An 18957-nucleotide genomic window follows, 5' to 3' on the forward strand; every position below is an offset into this window, starting at 1 on the left:
TATTTCCAAACTCATTTTATGACGTTAGCATTACGCTGATACCAAAGCCAGATAAAGTTACCATAGGAAAAAGAAAAACCTTACAGGTTAATATCCCTATGAACATAGATAGAAAAAACTTAAGTAAAATACTAACAAAATTAATTTGACAGCACACTAAAAGGATTATACAGCATGACCAAGTATAATTTATCCCTGGGATGCATGGATGGTTTAACATTCAAATCAATCAATGTGGTACATTAAGAGAATAAGAGATAAAAACCAGGTGAACATATTAAAAGATACAGAAAAAGCATTTGACAAAATTTAATACCCATTCATGATTAAAACACAACAAAACAGGTATAGAAGAAACTAACATAGGAAAGGTCATATATGAAATAGCTGCAGCTACCATCATAATCAATGAGGGAAAAGTAAAGGTTTTCCTCTAAGATCTGGTACAGAGCAAAGATGCCCACTCTAGCTGCTTCTATTCAACATAGCACTGAGAGTCCTAGCCAGAACATATTAGAGATGAAAAAAGAAAAGTCATCCAAAGAAAGAAGGAAGTAAAATTATCTGTTTGCAGATGATATGATCATATATGCAGAAAACCTTAAAGACTCAACAATACATCAAAATGTTAGAACGAATGAATTCACTGAAGTTTTAGGATACAAAATCAACATACAAAAATCAGTGGTATTCCTATATACTAACAACAAGACATCTGAAAACAAAATTAAGAAAACAATCCCATTTACAACAGCAACAGAACGAACGAAATATTTAGAAGCGAAATACTTGTATACTGAAAACTAAAACATTGATGCAGGAAACTGAAGATGACACAGATAAATGAAAAAACCTCCCTGTGTTCATAGATTAGAATAATTAAGCTGGGAGTGATGGCTTGTGCCTGTAAACCCAGCTATTTAGGAGACTAAAGCAGCAGGATGCTTGAGGCCAGGAGTTCTGGGAAAGCCTGGGCAACACAGCAAGATCCCATCTCAATAATACTAAATTTAAAAATTAGCTGGTCATTGTTGCATGTGCCTTTATTTCCAGCTGCTAGGAAGGCTGAGGTAGAAACATCACTTGAGCCCAAGAATTCAAGACTGTAATCTAAAAATAACAAATGAAAAAAGGATTAATATTATAAAAATGTCCATACTACTCAAAGTGATCCACAGATTGAATGCAATACCTATCAAAGTCCCAATGGCATTCTTTATAGTGAGAAAAAAAATTAAAATTCGGCCGGGCGCGGTGGCTCAAGCCTGTAATCCCAGCACTTTGGGAGGCCGAGATGGGCGGATCACGAGGTCAGGAGATCGAGACCATCCTGGGTAACACAGTGAAACCCCGTCTCTACTAAAAATACAAAAACTTAGCCGGGCGAGGTGGCAGGCGCCTGTAGTCCCAGCTACTCGGGAGGCTGAGGCAGGAGAATGGCATGAACCCGGGAGGCAGAGCTTGCAGTGAGCTGAGATCCGGCCACTGCACTCCAGCCTGGGTGACAGAGCGAGACTCCGTCTCAAAAAAAAAAAAAAAAAAAAAAAAAAAAAAAATTAAAATTCGTATGGAACTACAGAATACCTCAAATAGCCAACGCCATTTTGAGCAAGAACAAGGCTAGAAATATCACATTTTCTGATTTCAAAATACATTACAAAGCTACAAAACAGTATACTGGCTTAAAAACAGACATACAGTCCAACAGAATAGAATTGAGCTCAGAAATAAATCCATATATTTATGGTGAACTGATCTTTGATAAAGATGCCAAGAAATGCATAATCAAGGAAAGGATAGTTTCTTCAATAAATGGTATTGGGAAAACTAGATATCCACATGTAAAATAATGACATTGGAGCCTTATCTCCTGTCATATACAAAAATGAACTCAAAATATATTAAAATCTGTAAGACCTGAAACTGCAAAACTAGAAGAAAAGACAGGGGAAAATCTTCTTGGCACTGGTCTTGACAATTTTTTGGTTATGTTACCAAAAGCACAAGCAACAAAAGCAAAAATAGACCAGTGGGATTGCATCAAACTGAAAATCTTTTGTACAGCAAAGGAAGCAATCAAGTGAAAACTAAAGCTAAAGAATGAAGGAACGTATTTGCAAACCATATATCTGATAAAGGGTTAATATCCAAAATACGCAAGGGACTCAACTAAATAGCAAAAGAACAAATAATCCAATTAAAAAATGGACAAAGGATTGGAGTAAACATTTCTAAGACGACATACAAATGACCAACAGATATTTTAAAAGGAGCTACACATTGCTAATCATCAGGAAAATGTACAACTAAAACCACCATTAGATATCACATCATATTTTGTAGAATTACTATTATCAAAAATACAAAAATAATTGTTGATTAGAATGTGGGGAAAAGAGAATGCTTGTACACTGTTGATACGAATGTAAATTGGTACAGCCATTATGAAAAATACTATAAAGTTTCCTCAAAGTTTAAAATAGATCTACAAAGTTTTTAAATTGCGCAATGCTATTAGGAAATTCAATTGTGCACCAGCATACCCATTAAATATAACTTATCTACAAATTACATACACGTATTTCTATACTAATATCTTACATATTATGGGAATTCATAAAAATAGCCATTTTAAATGAGTGAACTTTTAAAAAAATTAACAAGAAACATATGTTCTAATATTTTCTTCGCGCATCACACTAAATCTATTTGCAGAGCAACTGAGGTGTGTGCACAGTACTTTGAAGACTACTAAACCTGTTCACCAATGTTTAATGCATTTGACCTTAATATTTAAATAATGAATTTGTAAAGTGAAAGCATGCTCATTGAGCTATTTTACTGATGAATAAATATTTTTCAAAATGCATTGTGAGTTTAATAAATACATGTCCATGTAGGAAAACAACTTAAGAAATATGTTTCCTCAAACTTCAATTTCCCTGAAACAAAATTATGTTATGATTTTAGATTGGTAATTGAAATAATATATGGCATGAAATAAGCATCCAAGTTTGGTATTTTAATGGAGAATATAAATATAAGTTTTAGCTGGGCATGAAGCTGGACTATATTTTCTTTGTGTATGGACAAAAACTCGTATTGAAATTCTGGAGGAACATTATATTCCATACAATTAACTAGATAAGGGTAATTACTATCCCTGGAAATTAATGATTTCTTAAGGTAAATTTAAAAAATGAAAAGTTAGAGGAATTCTGTAACTCCATCTCATTTTGCTACAGTTTTTTTTGGCAGCAAAAGTGTATCTTTTTAGTCCAACCATAACAAAATCCTGCATCTCAGAGATTATAATGTTGTGGCTATGTTTATGTCACTGATTTTCATACAACTGTTTCAATATATAGAAAATTTGAGAATTTAAAAATAGAAGGGAAAAGTAATATATGGTATAATCTTTACAATCTTTATAATATATAATATTATATATAATATAATCTTATAATCTTTATAAGTTCTGAGTATAAAATTCAGTGTTGGGAGTCAACTCAAAACATTTTGTTGTATTTTTCACTTTTTTTTGACTCTCCGCCAGCACCCACTGCTCAAAACACAAAGACTATTTAAGATGTCAACCCCTTCACATACAATTATTGAGTGTCTATAAATTCCTAGGCACTGAGGCAATTCAAGTAGAAGTACCAACCTTTTCCCCAGAGACTTTGCAATCTAAATGAGGAGACTAGACCACTTATTTTTAAAAAATGTAAAACACTTAAACATTATTTTATTATTGAATTATCTAATGAAAAAATAAGAGAATACATAATATATATTACATAGATAATATATGGATACAATATATATGATAATCACATATAGTGGTATGCTGGTAAATGTTTAAGAACTGATGCTCTAGGAAAAAGAAAAGCCTTGTATCTTTTGCCAATTTCTGTAATGTAAATAGTTTTATCATGGCCCAACATCAAGGTACTAATGTGAAATCAAGTGGTTTACAAAATTCCTTAAATTTTAAAAACCTGCTCTCATGATCTGGTACACGCCAGTTCCAGAACACCACCACTTAAATGTCTAGTGAGATTAGAAATTAATTCTACGGAATTTGCAGAATAATTCACTTTATTAAGCTTCTACTAAAAGCAAGTACTGTGTTCAGTATTAGAAACAAAAAGATGATTATAGTCTCTGCCTTCAGATTTTATAGTCTAGTAGGAATGCGACTGGAAAAGTAAATCACTAACTGTAAACGTTACCATTAAGTATTACAATAAGGGAAACACAAAGGAGGTAGCAAGTCACTAGGTAATGGATTCAAAAAGCTTCCCAGTAGTGATACTTGAGTTTGATGTTGGACACGGGTAGGAAGTACTTATTGTCAAGCAGTATTGGTGACCTGACTTTAGCAGACCTAACACTTAGGTTAGGCAAAAGCTGTGTTTACAGACATTTTGGAGAATGTCTTATTATTCTTATTTCCTTATAAATCTTTTCAAAGACAAGCATTTGAAGTAATAAGTATCCATATTCAAGTCAATTTATAAATGCCAAAAAACTGAGTGAAATAGTGTCTTTTTTGCTAGAGATCAAAATAAAACATCTTAATACCTTATGCCAGCATGTATTAGTCTGTTGTCATGCTGCTGATAAAGACATATCTGAGACTGGGTAATTTATAAAGAAAAGAGGTTTAGCTGACTCACAGTTCCACATGGCTGGGGAGTCCTCAAAATCATGGCAGAAGGCAAATGAGAAGCAAAGTCACATCTCACATGGTGACAGGCAAGAGGGCTTGTGCAGGGGAACTCCCATTTATCAAACCATCAGATCTCGTGAGACTTATTCACTACCATGAGAACAGTATGGGGGAAACCGCCCCCATGATTCAATTATCTCCACCTGGCCCCATCTTTGACACATGGGGGTTATTACAATTCAAGGTGAGATCTGGGTGGGAAACAGCAAAACCGTATCACAGCATATACCAAAGTAACTTCCATGGAATGTTAATATCACATTCAAATCAAGATTTCTTGGGTAAGTAAACTTGAAAATATTTAATGAGGAAAATCAATAGGCTACTGCAATTCTTCCCAGGGCATTAAATCTGCTCCTGTGCATTGTGATCTTTTCAGAGCGGGCTATATGTACAAGATCTTCTACAGAGACTCATAGAATTAGTGTTCTAAGAAGCAAACTTCAGGAAGAAGTCCAAATGGCTCATTAACATAATTTTAAAATATATATTCTTTTCAAGAGCAGAGTCTTTGTAGACACATAGTCAAATCAGTAACATCTGTAATTGTCTTTAAGAAAACATGAAAAAAATCACTACACCTGAGTTCCATTTTATAATTTTTCAATTATATCATGGGTAATGCAACACCTGAGAATCCAGAGAAATTTTAAAATTTCTCTAGAACACTAAAGTATTATCAAACGTGAGCAGACATTATACCACTTATTTTTGAAGCTATAATGCTATTTGGTGAGGGAATAAAACAAAATTATGCCCCAAATGTTGGTTCACTGACAGCATCAAGGTTGACTTTACGGACAATTATCTCCATGGTAAGTCTCCAGAATGGCTCTTCTGCCCTCACTTTCTGCAGAGCAGCTTTAGGTCCCAGCTTTATAAATTCTTTTCTTACTTTTTAAGGCATTTCTTGGAGGCTCCTAAAAAAAGAAAGTTCTACCCTGAGGATTAGTTAACACTTAGTAGACTTATCAGATGTTTTCTAAATGAGAATCAGCAGGCAACTTGTCCTGGAGAAATAGAGAAGCAATAAGCTTTAGTTTGGAAGAGAGGAGAAAGATTTGTGCACAGTACAAGATTCCCTCAGGAGACAGCAGTCCAGTTTTGGCAAGCAGTGAAGAATCTGTGTCTAGATAAGGCATCCTCAAAGTTGAAGTTTCTCTATCCTCCTGGCTTCTCATCTCCTACTGATGCCAACCAAAACTCAAGGGTGATACAGTCTAAGGTCAGCCTTCCAGGAGACAGTGGCGAGTAAAAAAGGGAGAGTAGGGAGGTAGGAGCAAATGAAGCACAAGCAGCATATCTTCAAAGTCAATTAGATTGTGATTGATGCCACCATTTTGAAATTTTCTCTCCCTTATAGATTATGGCAAATGTTTACTGATTACCCAAAATAAAGTATGTCTGATATCTTCAGTATTTTATACTGGGCCAAACAAATGCAGCTCATGACTGGCTGCTTGCTTTTGTAAATGAAGTTTTATTGGCATCCAGCCACACCTGTCTACTTTACAAAGGCAAAGTTGAGTAGTTTCAAGAAGACTATGTGTCCTACAAAGTCTAAAATATTTGCTATCTTGTCTTTGACAGAAAACGATTGCTAATCCCTGGTTTAGACAGACTCTTTTTTCTTCTATTCTAATTTACTAGAATGTTTTGGAAGTGACTTAAAGTTTATATTTTTTGAATTGGATTTGTTTTTGAAACAATTCAGAATGTTTTACACTAAAAGTCAAATTATTGTTAAGTTTGTAATAGTGAGGCTAGCACATGCAGCTGAAAAGTGGCAAAATAAAATGTTTTGAAAATATCTTTTTTTAAGACCACAACATCTGGATGTTTCCCAAGAGATACAGAACACCACCTGATTAAATCATTTATATTTAGGCAGGTGCATTTTATAAACACTTTACCTAAAAACAAAGCCTTACAGGTAAAAATAGCAATTTCATGTAACATCTTTGTAAAAAATATTTCTAATTTAAAATATAAGCTTTCTTGCTCTTTTAAAGTACACCAAGAGGTACAAACAAGTAGACAACTCTGTCAGAGATATTGGAAAATTTAAAGAATTTGATATTATCTTTTTTCTTTTCTTTCTTTGGTGACACAATCTTTGCATTTTAATTATGTGAATGATAGAAGAAATGATTGTGATGTTTTACACAAGGCCTCAAAACTCAGAATAAACAATGTATTTTTCATTTATTATATAGTAGAGTATCAGCCAAGTGGTATGAGTAGTGTTCTGAGTACTTAAGTTGAAATAAAACATATTTCTTGGTCTTTCAATGTCACTTCTCTTAATGTCAGAATGGTGTTTGGTTCAATATATCATTAGAGCCAGATAGATTAATTTGAAAGGATCTGGGGCTTTGGACCCAACTGGGGCTTGACTGTTGGTCCAACTACTTTCTAGCTTGTCTGAACCTAAATTTCCACCCAATAAAATGGAGATAATATTGGATAATACTTTTCTTGGAGAGGTGGTATGTATAGTGCCTGAAAAAGAATAATGAAATAACTCTTATTTATCAACTGTGTGCCAACCACTAAGCTCAGTGTCATATACTTTACTGTTATTATACCTAATTCACAGATGAGTTAGTTGAGGTGTTAACTTCCAGTTTACAAAGAGCAGCTCCTGATCGTCTAGTGCCTACTGCATGCTGGGATAGGGGAAATTGTATATATTTTCTCATATACCATGCAGTGCCAGGAGGTGGATGCTATTATCACCTCCAGTTTACAAATGAGAACATTAAGATTTAAAGAGGTTAAATAGTTTGCCAAAGTTACACAGCTAGTAAGAGGCAGAACTAGGATCAGAATCCAGGAAGATAAATTCCCAGGTCCTTTGCCTTTAACTTTTACTATACTCTTCAGTAAGGCATAGGTATTGTTGTTGTTGTTTTTATTATTATTACTATTATTATTATTATTATTGCCACAGGTATCAGTTAAAAATCTATGCGCTAAAAACCACAGTGAAGTATATGTTTGAAATTTGACAAACATATTTAGGGAACCAAATAGTTTTAAGTATAATCTCTTGAATTGAGAGCATCCAACTTGGTACTGAATTGCAAAGTAGATATGAAGACAACTTCTAAAAGTCAAAACAGCACTAAACACTCCACCTCTGGATCCACTTCCCTAAGCCTTCAAATAACAAAATTTGAAATTTTTATTTCAAAGTTATGTTTGCGTTTACATCAAACATCTTAAATAGTATGTGCTGCTGAGAACTGACAAAGCCCAAAGCTATTATGGGCCTTGTCAATTTTCAAGCGCTGAAAAAGGTGTAGTAATGTTTATGAAAGAACATGATGCCAGATGTACTTAATGTCAGAAAAATCAGTTTGAGTTCCTGTGTTCTTGTAACCTCACTGCAGATTGTCAGCCCAAGTGATATGAGAAAATATATAGCTTGCCTGACTGCCTTTACCCAAATAGTCGATATTATGGAATAGATGGACTAGAATTTCTATTTGAATAGACATCTTTTTCTCTTCTGATTTTTTGTTTATTTACATGCCTGCTAAAATTTCTGTAAATAAATTACATATAGCAGGAAAATTGCTGAAGAACTTTGGTTTTTATTACATTTGGACAAGTTTTGAAGAAAATGTCTTCAAATAATAAAATACAGTGTTCAAAAAAAATCAAATATTTGTTGACCATTCTAAGCAAGCCACTTTGCAAATTCTGCAGGAAGCATAAGACTAGTCCATACCTTGCAACCTGGAAAGAAAATGCTAGAAATGCAAATAGTTAAGGACTAGTCTTTCTTTTTTGTTTTGCATTCTCATGATTCCATTCTTTCTATACTCATAATGTACCATAATTGACCCTTTGTGTCACCCACTCATTGGAGAATTTCTGAACATGTGAGCATGCCACCTGGTGGTAGATAAGTATTTATCAGGCATTTGCAAAAGATCGATTGAAACTTTTTGGGTCCTTTAAGAAAAAAGCAGTATCCTGAGGCTTCTGCTTGCATTATTAATGATTCAACTGATTTGTTCCAATAGTTTTATTTTTTCAGCATCACAGTCAGGTCTTATTCATTATTACCATGTGAATGTTGTTTTAGCAGGTCAGTATAATGAGCTTAAAATAACTAAGGTAAAGTTCTATAGCCTGGGGGATTCCTGTCTTTCTCACTTTGCCTAGGAGCATAATGAGAACTGAAGATATAGTATCTGCAATGCAGTTCCTGATTCAGAGGTCATATTGAGAGTGGATTTCATAGGTCTTAAAAGCACTGAAATTTCCTTTTTTTTTTTTTTTTTTTTTTGCCATTTTAGAGTATTAGATTTGACAATTCAAAACCAGATTCTGAAGAATTTAAATTCCAAATTAATCTGGAAAATTCATAATGCACAAGAACTCATTTTTATGATTACTACATTAAAAGCTTTAAAAGGCAAAATTAAATTTATTCCTAAGTGTAGACATTTTCATAGTAGCTTTGTATTGTTGAAGACAGAAGAGATTAAATTAATACTTCTACAATATACCACAGTATATTGTTTAAAATCTATAATAACATGCTGATTTTTAGAAGAGAACCTTAGCTGTTCCCTCATCAGTATGTACAGTTGCCAGATAAAATACAGAATGTCCAGTCAAATAATCACAAATAGTATAGTTTTTAGTATAAGTATGACCCATGCAATATTTGAGATATATGTTACTAAAGAGAGTTCCTTGTTTATTTAAATTCCAGATTTACCTGGGAGTCTTGTATTTTTATTTGCTAAATCCGGCATCTGTATCAGTAGGCTAATGTCTTTGAATGGTTTTTCAAGTAGTGCTCATGAGGTAAACTGGCATACAACACTTTTTACATTCACTCACTCATTTATTTATTTAGTAGGTATCTAAATACCTTTCATACTGGTGTTAGCATCAAGAATAGTTTTCCACAAACCCCATACTTCATAGAACACATCTGTGATTCTCCATCTTGTAATCTCAGTATTCTCAATCTATTGTAATCATTTGGGAAACTTTAAAAAAAAGTTAATTGTGCCCCAATTGGATCTCTCAAATATTCTGAATTACTTGTTCTCGAGTTTTGCCTACTCATCAGACTTTTATAACCTCCCCAGGTGATTCTAATGTGTGGCCACAGTTGCAAGCCACTTGCTGTAGATGAAGACAAATTAGGTTTTCTTAGGCCTTATCTTTGCAGAGCCTGCACCTGCCACCAGATGTGCCAATTAATGCTTGTTTCACTGAGCAGATCAACTCTTTTCAGAGAAGCAAATTGGCTTACAATTTTAGCCGATTGAAATTTTTCCAAAGCAAAATAACTCTTTATTAAGCTAGCATTACACATTTTAAAATTAAACCATTTTGCCTCAATTTTAGAACTACGAATTATTTAAATAAATGCATTCATCCATTTACTCAAAAATACTTATTTCTATCCAAGCACTGGGCACCGTACCAGGCACCGGGGATGGAGCCATGGAAAACACAAAGCTCCTATTCCTGTAGGAGGGACAATTCATATGAACACAGAAAATAAATACTTGTAAGGAAGAAAATTAATAAAGGAGTAAAAAGGAATTGAGTGGTGGAGAGCACTGCATTTTAAATAAAGCAATCAGAAAAAAAGCTTCATAGAGGACACTTGACAGATACATGAATGAGGTGAAGAACTGAATCATGCAAACATCTCCAGAGACAGGTAAAAGAAATAGCAAGTGGAAAGGCCTTGAGACTTGAGCCAGCTAGGTGTGTTCCTAGTAAGAGTTGGAAGGACAGCATGGCTAAGCCAGTGTTAGGGGGACAGCAGTACAAGATGAAGCCAGAATGGTATGTAGGCCCTTAGGCCAAGGTAAGGACATTGAGTCATATTCCAGATGTGATGGGAAACCATTCAAAAGTTTTGAGTTGTGGAGTAACAGGTATGTTCTAATTTACATAATAAATATATCACTCTGGCTTCCATCTAGAGACTTGGTGCTAGGTAATGGTTGGGTAAAAGCAGGCAGACATTTAGGAGACAACTTCAGTAGGTCAGGTGAGAGGTAACAGTAACTTGGATTAGGGTGGTAGCAGTCAAGGTTTCAAGAAGTGCCTGGACTTAGAATAGACTTTGAAAGTGTACAGCAGTACTTGCTGATAGGTTGAATGTGGATGTGAAGGAAAGAAGAAATAAGAATGTTTTCATTGTATCCATCTTCTAAGATGGCGATGACAAGCTGACACACGAGTTCTAGTAGGGCTATGTTAAATTAAAGTTGCATAATGATCATCCTAGTGGGCAGGACCATTTGGCAGATATGTATATCTGGAGTTCAGAGAAGCAATCAGGGCTGCAGAAATAAATTTAGATCATCGGCTATACAAACAGGAGTGGTTTTTTTTCTCTCTCTCAAGTTTAACATAAATTGGACTGTTTTTAAACAAAGTGGGACAGTCATTTCCTTTCACAGTGAATTACCTTCTCTAGGAGTTATATCTATGACCTCTAAATTATACTAGCACTTGATAATATAATTACAATTATTTACTACAGAAAATGTACATAAGAGAAACAATTGTCCCCTACAAATTTTAAAATGTTATTGGCAGGCACAGGTAAAGCAACTATGAAAAGTATATTGGATGACGCATGAGGTCTTTTTAGACTATAATGAGAAAGGTCTTCTTATGACAAAGAAATGATCATTTTCAGCTATAACTGTGTTTTCTCTTAAAATGGTTTTATCCCATATTTTAATTTGCAAACAATACAAAAGTATTTTTAGTAAATAAATTATGAATAAAAATTAATTTTTATGTGATTCTATTTTAAAAATTAGTTCATAAAAGTAGCATTATTTTTGATAGCTTCAATGGAGAATTTTAATACATCAAGTATATTCTATTACAATAGTCACAAGAGGATATTCAGTTTGTAAAATTGTTGAAAAGCTGAGTTACAGTAGAAAAAAACAGAACTTTAATTTTCAAATTTGCCACTAAACTGTTGCGTGATTGAAGACAAATTGTTTAACTTCCCTGAACCTCAATTTCTTTATTTGTAAAAAGGCAATCTATCTCAAAAGTCTCCTGTGATGATAAGTGAAATAATCTTGTAAAGGCATTTTATAAACAACAAAATTATATATGGCAGAAAGATACAATAAATCAAGGAATACTGTCCGCATTCTTCTCTATTAGTAAATGTCATGTATCTCGTACTCAAGAACTCATGGCAAATGGCAATGATGCTACCCTCACTAGGACACATTTGTGGAAAAGTATTTTAAACTAAAGAGCATGAAGTCTAAAAGTCTTATCTGTTTTCTTTTTTGTAATTGTTTCTTTTTTTCCCCCTCTGTATCCACTCATTTCGTCATTTACTTATTTTTTCTTTTTTTTTTTTTATTATACTTTCAGTTCTAGGGTACATGTACAAAATGTGCAGGTTTGTTACATATGTATACATGTGCCATTGGTGTGCTGCACCCATTAACTCGTCATTTACATTAGGTATATCTCTTAATGCTACCTCTCCCCCCACCCCCTCCCCACAATAGGACCCTTCTGTGTCCAAGTGATCTCATTGTTCAGTTCCCACCTATGAGTGAGAACATGCGGTATTTGGTTTTCTGTTCTTATGATAGTTTGCTGAGAATGATGGTTTCCAGCTGCATCCATGTCTCTATAAAGGACATGAACTCATCCTTTTTTATGGCTGCATAGTATTCCATGGTGTATATGTGCCACATTTTCTTAATCCAGTCTGTCACTGATGGACATTTGGGTTGATTCCAAGTCTTTGCTATTGTGAATTGTGCTGCAATAAACATACATGTGCATGGGTCTTTATAGCAGCATGACTTATAATCCTTTGGGCATATCCCCAGTAATGAGATGGCTGGGTCAAATGGTATTTCTAGTTCTAGATCCTTGAGGAATCGCCACACTGTTTCCCACAATGGTTGAACTAGTTTACAGTCCCACCAACAGTGTAAAAGTGTTCCTGTTTCTCCACATCCTCTCCAGCACCTATTGTTTCCTGATTTTTTTAATGATTGCCATTCTAACTGGTGTGAGATGGTATCTCATTGTGGTTTTGATTTGCATTTCTCTGATGGCCAGTGATGATGAGCATTTTTTCATGTGTCTGTTGGCTGTATGAATGTCTTCTTTTGAGAAGTGTCTGTTCATATCCTTTGCCCACTTTTTGATGGGGCTGTTTGTTTTTTTCTTGTAAAATTGTTTGAGTTCTTTGTAGGTTCTGGATGTTAGCCCTTTGTCAGATGAGTAGATTGCAAAATTTGCAAAAATTTTCTCCCATTCTGTAGGTTGCCTGTTCACTCTGATGGTAGTTTCTTTTGCTGTGCAGAAGCTCTTTAGTTTAATTAGATCCCATTTGTCAATTCTGGCTTTTGTTGCCATTGCTTTTGGTATTTTAGTCATGAAGTCCTTGTCCATGCCTATGTCCTGAATGGTATTGCCTAGGTTTTCTTCTAGGGTTTTTATGGTTTTTGGTCTAACATTTAAGTCTCTAATCCATCTTGAATTAATTTTCGTATAAGGAGTAAGGAAAGGATCCAGTTTCAGCTTTCTACTGATGGCTAGCCAATTTTCCCAGCACTATTTATTAAATAGCGAATCCTTTCCCCATTTCTTGTTTTTGTCAGGTTTGTCAAAGATCAGATGGCTGTAGATGTGTGGTATTATTTCTGAGTACTCTGTTCTGTTCCATTGGTCTATATCTCTGTTTTGGTACCAGTACCATGCTGTTTTGGTGACTGTAGCCTTGTAGTATAGTTTGAAGTCAGGTAGTGTGATGCCTCCAGCTTTGTTCATTTGGCTTAGGATTGTCTTGGCAATGCAGGGTCTTTTTTGGTTCCATATGAACTTTAAAGCAGTTTTTTCCAATTCTGTGAAGAGAGTCATTGGTAGCTTAATGGGGATGGCATTGAATCTGTAAATTACCTTGGGCAGTATGGCCATGTTCACAATATTGATTCTTCCTATCCATGAGCATGGTATGTTCTTCCATTTGTCTGTGTCCTCTTTTATTTCACAGAGCAGTGGTTTGTAGTTCTCCTTGAAGAGGTCCTTTACATCCCTTGTAAGTTGGATTCCTAGGTATTTTATTCTCTTTGAAGCTATTGTGAATGGGATTTCTTTCGTGATTTGGCTCTCTGTTTGTCTGTTACTGGTGTATAAGAATGCTTGTGATTTTTGCACATTGATTTTGTATCCTGAGATTTTGCTGAAGTTGTTTATCAGCTTAAGGAGATTTTGGGCTGAGGTAGTGGGGTTTTCTAAACATACAATCATGTCATTTACAAACAGGGACAATTTGACTTCTTCTTTTCCTAACTGAATACCCTTGATTTCTTTCTCTTGCCTGATTGCCCTAGCCAGAACTTCCAACACTATGTTAAATAGGAGTGGTGAGAGAGGGCATCCCTGTCTTGGGCCAGTTTTCAAAGGGAATGCTTTCAGTTTTTGCCCATTCAGTATGATATTGGCTGTGGGTTTGTCATAAATAGCTCTTATTATTTTGAGATACGTTCCATCAATACCGAGTTTATTCAGAGTTTTTAGCATGAAGGGCTGTTGAATTTTGTCAAAGGCCTTTTCTGCATCTATTGATATAATCATGTGGTTTTTGTCTTTGGTTCCGTTTATATGCTGGATTACATTTATTGATTTGCGTATGTTGAACCAGCCTTGCATCCCAGGGATGAAGCCCACTTGATCACGGTGGATAAGCTTTTTGATGTGCTGCTGGATTTGGTTTGCCAGTATTTTATTGAGGATTTTTGCATCGATGTTCATCAGGGATATTGGTCTAAAATTCTCTTTTTTTTGTTGTGTCTCTGCCAGGCTTTGGTATCAGGATGATGTTGGCCTTGTAAAATGAGTTAGGGAGGATTCCCTCTTTTTCTATTGATTGGAATAGTTTCAGAAGGAATGGTACCAACTCCTCCTTGTACCTCTGGTAGAATTCAGCTGTGAATCCGTATGGTCCTGGACTTTTTTGGTTGCTAGGTTATTAATTATTACCTCAATTTCAGAGCCTGCTATTGGTCTATTCAGGGATTCAACTTCTTCCTGGTTTAGTCTTGGGAGAGGGTAAGTGTTCAGGAAATTATCCATTTCTTCTAGGTTTTCTAGTTTATTTGCATAGAGGTGTTTATAGTATTCTGTGATGGTAGTTTGTATTTCTGTGGGGTCGGTGGTGATATCCCCTTTATCATTTGTTATTGCATCTATTTGATTCTTCTCTCTTTTCTTCTTTATTAGTCTTGCTAGCAGTCTATCAATTTTTTTGATCTTTTCAAAAAACCAGCTCCTGGATTCACTGATTTTTTGGAGGGTTTTTTGTGTCTCTATCTCCTTCAGTTCTGCTCTGATCTTAGTTATTCCTTGCCTTCTGCTAGCTTTTGAATGTGTTTGCTCTTGCTTCTCTAGTTCTTTTAATTGTGATGTTAGGGTGTAAATTTTGGATCTTTCCTGCTTTCTCTTGTGGGCATTTAGTGCTATAAATTTCCCTCTACACACTGCTTTAAATGGGTCCCAGAGATTCTGGTATGTTGTGTCTTTGTTCTCATTGGTTTCAAAGAACATCTTTATTTCTGCCTCCATTTCGTTATGTACCCAGTAGTCATTCAGGAGCAGGTTGTTCAGTTTCCATGTAGTTGAGTGGTTTTGATTGAGTTTCTTAGTTCTGAGTTCTAGTTTGATTGCCCTGTGGTCTGAGAGACAGTTTGTTATAATTTCTGTTATTTTACATTTGCTGAAGAGTGCTTTCCTTCCAACTATGTGGTCAATTTTGGAATAAGTGTGATGTGGTGCTGAGAAGAATGTATATTCTCTTGCTTTGGGGTGGAGAGTTCTGTAGATGTCTATTAGGTCCGCTTGGTGCAGAGTTGAGTTCAATTCCTGGATACCCCTGTTAACTTTCTGTCTTGTTGATCTGTCTAATGTTGACAGCAGGGTGTTGAAGTCTCCCATTATTATAGTATGGGAGTCTAAGTCCTTTTGTAAGTCTCTCAGGGCTTGCTTTATGAATCTCTGTGCTCCTGTATTGGGTGCATATATATTTAGCATAGTTAGTTCTTCCTGATGAATTGATCCCTTTACCATTATGTAATGGCCTTCTTTGTCTCTTTTGATCTTTGATGGTTTAAAGTCTATTTTATCAGAGACTAGGAATGGAACCCCTGCTTCTTTTGTTTTCCATTTGCTTGGTAGATCTTCCTCCATCCCTTTATTTTGAGCCTGTGTGTATCTCTGCATGTGAGATGGGTCTCCTGAATATAGCAAACTGATGGGTCTTGACTCTTTATCCAATTTGCCAGTCTGTGTCTTTTAATTGGAGCATTTAGTCCATTTACATTTAAGGTTAATATTGCTATGTGTGAACTTGATCCTGTCATTATCATATTAGCTCGTTATTTTGCTCGCTAGTTGATGCAGTTTCTTCCTAGCATCAATGGACTTTACATTTTGACATGTTTTTGCAATGGCTGGTACTGGTTGTTCCTTTCCATGTTTAGTGCTTCCTTCAGGATCTCTTGTAGGGCAGGCCTGGTTCTGACAAAATCTCTCAGCATTTGCTTGTCTGTAAAGGATTTTATTTTTCCTTCACTTATGAAACTTAGTTTGGCTGGATATGAAATTCTGGGTTGAAAATTCTTTTCTTTAAGAATGTTGAATATTGGCCCCCACTGTCTTCTGGCTTGGAGAGTTTCTGCCGAGAGATCTGCTGTTAGTCTGATGGGCTTCCCTTTGTGGGTAACCCAACCTTTCTCTCTGACTGCCCTTAACATTTTTTCCTTCATTTCAACTTTGGTGAATCTGACAATTATGTGTCTTGGAGTTGCTCTTCTCGAGGAGTATCTTTGTGGAGTTCTCTGTATTTCCTGAATTTGAATGTTGGCCTGCCTTACTAGGTTGGGGAAGTTCTCCTGGATGATATCCTATAGAGTGTTTTCCATCTTGGTTCCATTTTCCCCATCACTTTCAGGCACACCCATCAGACGTAGATTTGGTCTTTTCACATAATCCCATATTTCTTGGAGGCTTTGTTCATTTCTTTTTACTCTTTTTCTCTACACTTCTCTTCTCGCTTCATTTCATTCATTTGATTTTCAATGGCTGATACTCTTTCTTCCAGTTGATTGAGTCAGTTACTGAAGTTTGTGCATTTGTCACATAGTTCTCGTGTTGTCGTTTTCATCTCTATCAGTTCTTTTAAGGTCTTCTCTGCATTGATTATTCTAGTTATCCATTCATCCATTCTTTTTTCAAGGTTTTTAGTTTCTTTGCACTGGTTATGTTGTTCCTCTGTTAGCTCTGAGAAGTTTGATTGACTGAAGCCTTCTTCTCTCAACTTGTCAAAGTCATTCTCCATCCAACTTTGTTCTGTTGCTGGTGATGAGCTGTGTTCCTTTGGAGGGGAAGATGCGCTCTGATTTTTTGAATTTCCAGCTTTTCTGCTCTGCTTTTTCCCCATCTTTGTGGTTTTATCTGCCTTTGGTCTTTGATGATGGTGACATACTGATGGGATTTTGGTGTGGGTATATTTTCTGTTTGTTAGTTTTCCTTCTAACAGTCAGGATCCTCAACTGTAGGTGTGTTGGAGTTTGCTTGAGGCCCACTCCAGACCTTGTTTGCCTGGGTATCAGCAGCGGAGGCTGCAGAAGATAGAATATTGCTGAACAGCAAGTGTTGCTGTCTGATTCTTGCTCTGGAAGCTTTGTCTCAGGGGTGTACCCTGCCGTGTGAGGTGTGAAGTGTCGTTCTGCACCTAGTGGGGAATGTCTCCCAGTTAGGCTACTCAGGGGTCAGGGACCCACTTCAGCAGGCAGTCTGTCTGTTCTCAGATCTCAACCTCCATGCTGGGAGATCCACTGCTCTCCTCAAAGCTGTCAGACAGTGGAATTTACCTCTGCTGAGGTTTCTGCTGCTTTTTGTTTAGCTATGCCGTGTCCCTATAGTCGTCGTCTACAGAGGCAGGCAGGCCTCCCTGAGCTGTGGTGGGCTCCACCCAATTCTAGTTTCCCTGAGGCTTTGTTTACCTACTTAAGCCTCAGCAATGGCAGGTACCCCTCCCCCAGCCTCACTGCAGCCTTGCAGTTAGATCTCAGACTGCTGTGCTAGCAATGAGGGAGGCTCCATGGGCGTGGGACCATCTGGGCCAGGTGTGGGATATAATCTCCTCGTGTGTCATTTGCTAAGATCCTTGGTAAAGCACAGTATTAGGGTGGGAGTTACCCAATTTCCCAGGTGTTGTGTGTCTCAATTTCCTTTGGCTAGGGAAAGGAATTCCCTTCCCCCTTGCGCTTCCCAGGTGGAGCGATGCCTCGCCCTGCTTCAGCTCTCACTGGTTGGGCTGCACCTGCAGAGCAGCACCAACTGTCTGACATGCCCCAGTGAGATGAACCTGCTACCTCAGTTGAAAGTGCAGAAATCACCGGTCGCTCACACTGGGAGCTGCAGGCTGGAGCTGTTCCTATTTGGCCATCTTGGGCACGCCCCCTTTTGTAATTGTTTCTCTGATGATGATAGTTTATTATTTATTTTTGAGCTGTTAATGTGGTTGGTTTTATACTTTTTTCTCTCTCATGGAGAAATAACATGTGTATTTGAGATGGATAGACTGAAAATTAACCACTGACTGATGGGAGAAATAAAATAACTATAAAGACATCTGATAAGGCACAAATAAACTGCAACTCAAGTCTCTTTTAAATTCAACAGTATAAACAACCAAATCATACATTTATATTAGTAACTGTGATATGTTTATGGCTGACAGGTTTTCTTTTGAGAGTTAATTTTAACTAGTCAGTAAAGTTCTATTGTTGGTCAACATTTAGAATACAGAAACAGTTGCATTGAACAGTAATAGTGTTAATTCCCATTTCTACCCCTTGTTTCCTGGAGCTGTGAATCCTGGCTATGGAAGAAAAAGACACCATATATTGGAAACTGATTTAGATACAAACATCTTCCTAGACAGAAGTGGCACCAGTTACTTCTAGTGATACACTAGCAAGATTTTTGCTTCCCTTTCTGCAGTAGACCATTTGTGTTGCTGTGGCAGAATACCACTGACTAGGTAATTTACAAAGAATAGATATTTATATTTCACAGTTCTGGAAGCTGAGAAATCCAAGATCAGCACACAGACAGGTTCAGTTGTTTGGTGAGGGCTGCTTTCTGTTTTCATGATGATACCATGTTGC

The sequence above is a fragment of the Macaca thibetana genome, chromosome 2 (genome assembly GCF_024542745.1).
Source record: "Macaca thibetana thibetana isolate TM-01 chromosome 2, ASM2454274v1, whole genome shotgun sequence".
In the NCBI taxonomy this organism is placed as follows: domain Eukaryota; kingdom Metazoa; phylum Chordata; class Mammalia; order Primates; family Cercopithecidae; genus Macaca; species Macaca thibetana.